The following is a 6,384-nucleotide window of genomic DNA, read 5'->3' on the forward strand; positions in this document are numbered from 1 at the left end:
GATTAAATGAAATGTGGTTGTGTATCGGCTGCAGCGTCTGCCTGTTCTTCCACGGGAAGAGAGCAGATAGTGATGGTCAGCTGGAGCTGCGCAGACGCCTGCAGGCAGACGGAGCCGCCCTCGTGTCGCAGACAAAGGCTGCTTTGTTGGCCTGTGGTGGGGTGGGGGGGTGATGATCACATAGTTCTTACCTTATTAGGTAGGATCCATCAGAACCACTGACCTTCCAGGACCTTTGAGCTAATGAGCAGCTGGTTGTTTAAGTTTGACTGATTTCCATTTTAAGGTTAAACATAATATCGATTAGTGATTATGTAGAACAAATATCAATGGAAGCACAGAGTTCTACAGACAGCAGACAGACCTTTGTGTCCATGCGTTGGGAGGAGTCACCGGCATGCGGGGGCAGGTGGAGGGGCTCAGGGGGCTGCTGTGAGGGGTTTCCTCTCTTTCATGTTGAGATCATTGTTGGGCGAGTCCTGGCATGCCGTCGCCTCAGACTCTGGAGCACCACAGGTGGGAGTTTGTCGGGTCCACGGTTTGACGCTGATGCACGGATTTCCTCGTGTTCTGCAGCTGAGTAACATTTATATGAACGATATTTGTCTGCAGAGCTGTTGGTCAATCCTGGACCCCAAACCCACATTTCTGCACTAAAGTCAGAGATTGTGCAGAATAATTCAGACCAGTGAGTGTGGGTGTAGACTGGCAGAACACTGCCACCTACAGGACGGTAGAGGAACTGGTTCAGGTCTACCATGTTGAGAAACTCTCTTTTGGGACAGAAAATGTCGTTGTGCTTTAGAGTAAGATACATATCAACCGCTCAGTCCTCAATGAGAAAAGCAACTGGCTGACAACACTGAGAGCAACAGGAGGACAGAGGGGATTTATTTTAGCAATAAAAGACTAAAGACGACGAGGAGAGATACATCTATCGAACATGAGATGATTAGTCAGGATTCAAGGTAAACACATTAAATTAATAATCAACTATATGTTTAGAATCTATTGATATTAATCTGATCCAGATAACATCCTGTAAATGTATCAGTGAAATAATGAGATTGTTAATATCATCCAGAGTTACATGGATTCTCTAAAGGAGAAGTTCTAACTAAAATGTTCAGATCTTTAACATTGGAAACATTGTTCTGCTTCTCCTGGAGGACGTTTCAGTTTGACCACTAGGTGGCGATTGTGCTGTGTCATTACACCTCAATCCAGAAGAAGAAGAAAGAATGGGGAAAAACAACGTTTTAGATCACAAATGGTAACTTTAAAAATATTTCCTTAAAAGAGTTTAGAAAATTCCTGTCTGTGTTCATTTAGTCAGCATGTTTAGGTCGACCTAGCGTTAGCATTAGCCGTCCCATAGGAAATTCCATTAAACATTGAATCTATTCAAATTGATGAACCGATTCTATTAACCCAGCAGTCCTGCAGAACAAATGCAACATTTAACCCACAGAACACATAATAATTACTGTAATTTAAATAAGGGTCAGAGATTAAGGGATTGGGGCCAAAAAGCCTAAAACACTATTTAAACTATTCATAAATAATCCCACAAACTTAATTAAAACACAACATTCGACACCTTTAGGAAGAATTCAGTAGAAACTCGTCAATCGGGTGGGCGGGGCAAAGGGGGCCGTGAATCGCTCAACAGCTGGAAATCTGGGGCGGGAAAAATGTTGTTTTTTATTTATTTATTATCACTTTTCTGAATTTCAATTTGGATTACATTACTTTTACTTTACAAAACATTTCATTTTTATTTAATTTCCACTTGACACTAAAGCAAAAGATCCAAAGGCAAGAGGCTGATGTGAACAGCATCCTGTCTGGATCTGATCCTCAGACTCAGAGTCATGATGAACGGATTACTGTCGAGAACTTAAAACAGGAAGTCACAGACCTGAAAACCCAACTGCGTAAGTAGAAGAATCCTCTAGATGCCAAAGAGGTTTAAGGATTGAACTGGACGGCGTGTTTTGGTGGAGAGAAAACTTTGACTCTGTTCTTTGCTGGCTTATTTATTTTAATTCATTTTATTGTGTTCTGCTTTTATGTGTATTTATTCTGTTTTATTGTTATGTACAGTGTCCTTGAGTGTCTTGAAAGGGGCTTAAAATAAATTGATTATTATTATTATTATTTTCTTTTCACACAATACAAAGTTAGAAGCATAAAGCTGAAACATCACAAATTAAATACAAAGTTATTATCAAAGAAGTGTGGACATGCAGGAGATATTCCTTAGCAGACACTGAACTTTCATACTGAGGCGGGGGCCGCCAGTTTGAGACCCCTGCTCTAAACATTTTGTCAAACTGGCATTTATGTATTGTGAATTTTTTTAATCAAATTTCCTACAAATTCCACAATTTTTTTCCAGTTCCGGTTCACGAGAAATCAGACACAAGTCTTCAGCTCTCCTCAACCCTTCGTCTTTTCAAAGTCGTATAGAAGCGGCTTCAATCACGAAGCTACAGCAAGGAGAGCGACATGGAACTGAAGACAAATCTAGAAGCCACCTTGAGGAGCTTAAAGTTGACATCCAGGCTAAGCTAACTGCTCCTTGTGAATGCTAACATATCAACCCTGATGGAGCTCGAGGCTAAACTATCATACAACCTGTGGAGGATTTCCAACAGGAAAATACACAACGAGATCATCTGTAAGATCGACGTGGATCAACAAGTATGAATGAACATCATTCATCATTTACAAATGTATTATTCACTCAGCGTTTAGCTATTTTAACATATCACTTTATGACCAAGTGTTAAGAGACATTTATTTTAAATGAGTTTAGGCGAACTATTAATGTCATAAATGTTATGTTTTGTATGATATGAACTTTTAATAAACAGTTTTTCTTTTATTTATTTATTTTTTTATTTTGAAATGACAAAGACTAAAAGAGAAACATCTAAATAGATCATATGACTCTTTGGCCAAATATAATGTCAGAAATAATTATGGTGAAAAACCTGAATCCGGCCCTCCAGATCATTTTATTTTATTGTTATTAATGACTCAATGTTATCTTGAACTAATTTCTAACTTGTATAATTTCGATCAAATATATTTTTATGGAGAATAAAATATTGAAAGTTATTTAAGGTTTAAGTTGATTTATTCTGGAATAATATTCCTGCATTTTTATTATTCAGAATTATGTTAAAAAGTTACAGTTTTAAAGTTTTAGAAATGAGCATTCTGCAACTTTTTGGACTATTTTGGCATTTACTAAGATTTTTAGGTTATTTTGGAGTTAAGCTAATGTTTCAGCTATATGCTAGCTGCTTTGGCTAATTTAGTCTTTCTTCTGTTTTTGAGGCTATTTTGACGTTTAGCTGTTTCTTCAGCTACATACTGGCTCTTTTGGCTTACCTAGGTTTTTAGTTTCAGTTTTTTTAGGCTAATTTAGCATTTAGCTAATATTTTAGCTGGCTTTCAGCTTCAGCGTTTTCAGCAATCAAGTTCAGCATCTTCAGCTTCCAGCATTCACATCAGCATTATCACAGGTAATCCTATATATCTAGTTCATTATTATGTTAAAAAGTTTCAGTTTTAAAGTTTTCAAACTATGATTGTTTCTCCTGTTTGGCCCATAAACACACATAAGTGTGTTTTGGATTTTTCCCCATCTGTGATTGAGTTTGACACCCCTGAGTTAGACTGTTGTAGCATTAAGGATCCACGCTGGATTATGTCAAATTCTCATGAATCCAACCCTAATTTTCAGTGTGTCCTGCACTTAACCAACTGAGCTATCCAACTGCTACATGCGGTGATGGAGGACAGAGAATCATGGGAGGACAACCCCCTGCATGGTCAGAAGCTCTGACCTGCAGCACAGGAACAAGCCCTGAACACCAGATGGAGGCTCAGATCTACCACACCAGACAAGACCCGAGTCTGTGCAAAGACGTGTCTGAAAAAGGTCATCTTCGTAAATGATCGTTTGTTCCACTGATCCACTTAGTACACAGGTCTGCAGCCTGTAACAGTAAAAGAACCATTTGGGCTCATTTTCTCCTGATCCAAACCTAGAAGGAGCCGCATAGTCTTACTTTAGTCTTTAAGAAATTTGGATTTGCATTCATTATGAGATTGAGATTGACAGGCGGATTGGAGCTGCGTCCGCTATTATGCGGTCGCTGTACCGGTCCGTTGTGGTGAAAAGAGAGCTGAGCCAGAAAGCAAAGCTCTCGATTTACCGGTCGATCTTCGTTCCAGTACTCACCTATGGTCATGAGCTTTGGGTCGTGACCGAAAGAACGAGATCCCGACTACAAGCGGCTGAAATGAGTTTTCTCCGTAGGGTGGCTGGACGCTCCCTTAGAGATAGGGGGGGTGAAGCTCGGTCACCCGGAGAGAGCTCGGAGTAGAGCCGCTTCTCCTCCGCATCGAGAGAAGCCAGTTGAGGTGGTTCGGGCATCTGGTCCGGATGCCTCCTGGACGCCTCCCTGGTGAGGTGTTCCGGGCATGTCCCACAGGGCGGAGGCCCCGGGGAAGACCCAGGACACGCTGGAGAGACTATGTTTCTCGGCTGGCCTGGGAACGCCTCGGAGTCCCCCCAGAGGAGCTGGAGGAAGTGGCCGGGGAGAGGGAAGTCTGGGCATCTTTGCTTAGACTGCTGCCCCCGCGACCTGGTCCCGGATGAAGCGGAGGAAGATGGATGGATGGATGGATTTGCATTCAAGACCTTCTTTTGTTTAAATAATAAATATAAATCATGTCTATTTTTTTGGCACAAAAAAAAGCAAACATACAAAAAGAACCTAGCCTAGCCTAGTTTATGTGCTTTCTTTGGGTAGTTTTGGTTATGCAGCCATTATCAGGAGCTGCTGACTCCGACGGTCTCCATGACTTATTTTATGTTTGGTCAAGGAGCCGGTATGGAGAGATAAAAGAGCCATATGTGGATCTGGAGCCGCAGGTTGCAGACCTCTGAGCTTGTAGAATAAAGGTTAAATATTCATACTATCCAGCAGAGGGCAGCAGCGCTCTCTGATGTCTTTAGAAGATGGAAGCTGCGGCAGATGAGCAGTTTGGGCCACAAGTGAACCTTTGGGTCATCTGGATGGGGAGAAGATAGTATCACCCCATTTGTTCCTGCATAATTATTGATTTATGTGTCATTATCAATAAATTAAGGGCTTTGAATAACATTTAAAATGTGAAATCCTATTTAGATTTTAGACAAATGTATTTTACATTCATTAATTTTACTTGGAAAAACTATTCGATGTACTGAGTTGACTTATTTGTTACTTACTCACTTTCTAACGAGATTAAATTACAATATTCTGTCTTTTCTTTAATTTTTTCTGGGTTTTTTATTTATTTATTTACAAACAATAACAGCAAACAAACAAATAAAAAGAAACAATACAAAATCTCAGATGTAACAAGAATGTTCAGTTTGAAAAAGGACTTGAAGCTAAAAGCTTATCAGGTGAATCTCAGCCATCAATTTCTAAATGTAAAATTACAGACTCTGGTCTAGATGGACCAGAACTCAAATATACTACAGACCAGTGAGATACTAGTATCCACCGTCTCCTGTCTCAGTCACCGCAGGACCCCACACAGCCAGAAATTCAGGAATCACAGTAAAATGAGTCTAATGCCGTCTATATAACCTCTTTAATAGGTCAGGTTTACAATCATCAGCACACATACTGAGCACATTGGAAATGTCTCGCATAGAAACAACCACTGATGGTTCAACACCAACAGAATAAAACCGAACTCCCACAATCTGTGATCTATTATTATTATTATATCTAGGTTCAGATTTAACTTTTGATCCAGCTGCTCGCTGCATTTTGTCTTTCATTTAAAAAATGTCTATGAACTGCTTTGCATTAAAAGTTTTTAGAATAACAGTTTAGAATTTTTATGACGAAATCTTAGTCTATTCTCTTCTGTTATGATCTGTTTTCATGATGAAATATCATATATCCTTCATAAACTTTAAATAAATTATCTTGTAGTATTAATCCTAATTTAGACTTTCAAAAAATGACATAAACCAACCTCCATAAAGATTAATCCCTAAACAAAAGGAAATGTATGATCAAAAATGAGTTGAATATGTTTAAAATAACCAACATCTCACACAGGTCTGACGGAGCACAACAAATAAATTCATAAAAAAAATTATGAATCACGTTAGGCTTCAATTTAAAGAACAGAACCAAACATAATATTTCATTATTTGTTTATTTTATTTTATGATCTTCAACTCTAACACATTTTTTCTCAAAGTTGAACTTATATTTATTTTCCTTCTTGTTCTAAAATTGTAAAAGTGATTAACACAAAACACACAGCAGCACATTGGACCGTGAGCTCATATTTCCG

General features: G+C 39.0%; 1 long non-coding RNA gene across 1 annotated transcript; it reads left to right on the forward strand.

The window, feature by feature from the left end:
* Positions 1-1,214: 1,214 nt before the first annotated feature.
* On the forward strand, positions 1,215-2,890 carry LOC118598999. The gene is made up of 2 exons (XR_004948259.1): positions 1,215-1,273; positions 2,402-2,890. It is a non-coding gene; the product is annotated as an uncharacterized LOC118598999 (long non-coding RNA).
* The last annotated feature ends 3,494 nt before the right edge of the window (positions 2,891-6,384 follow it).

This window comes from Oryzias melastigma, linkage group LG7 (genome assembly GCF_002922805.2).
Source record: "Oryzias melastigma strain HK-1 linkage group LG7, ASM292280v2, whole genome shotgun sequence".
In the NCBI taxonomy this organism is placed as follows: domain Eukaryota; kingdom Metazoa; phylum Chordata; class Actinopteri; order Beloniformes; family Adrianichthyidae; genus Oryzias; species Oryzias melastigma.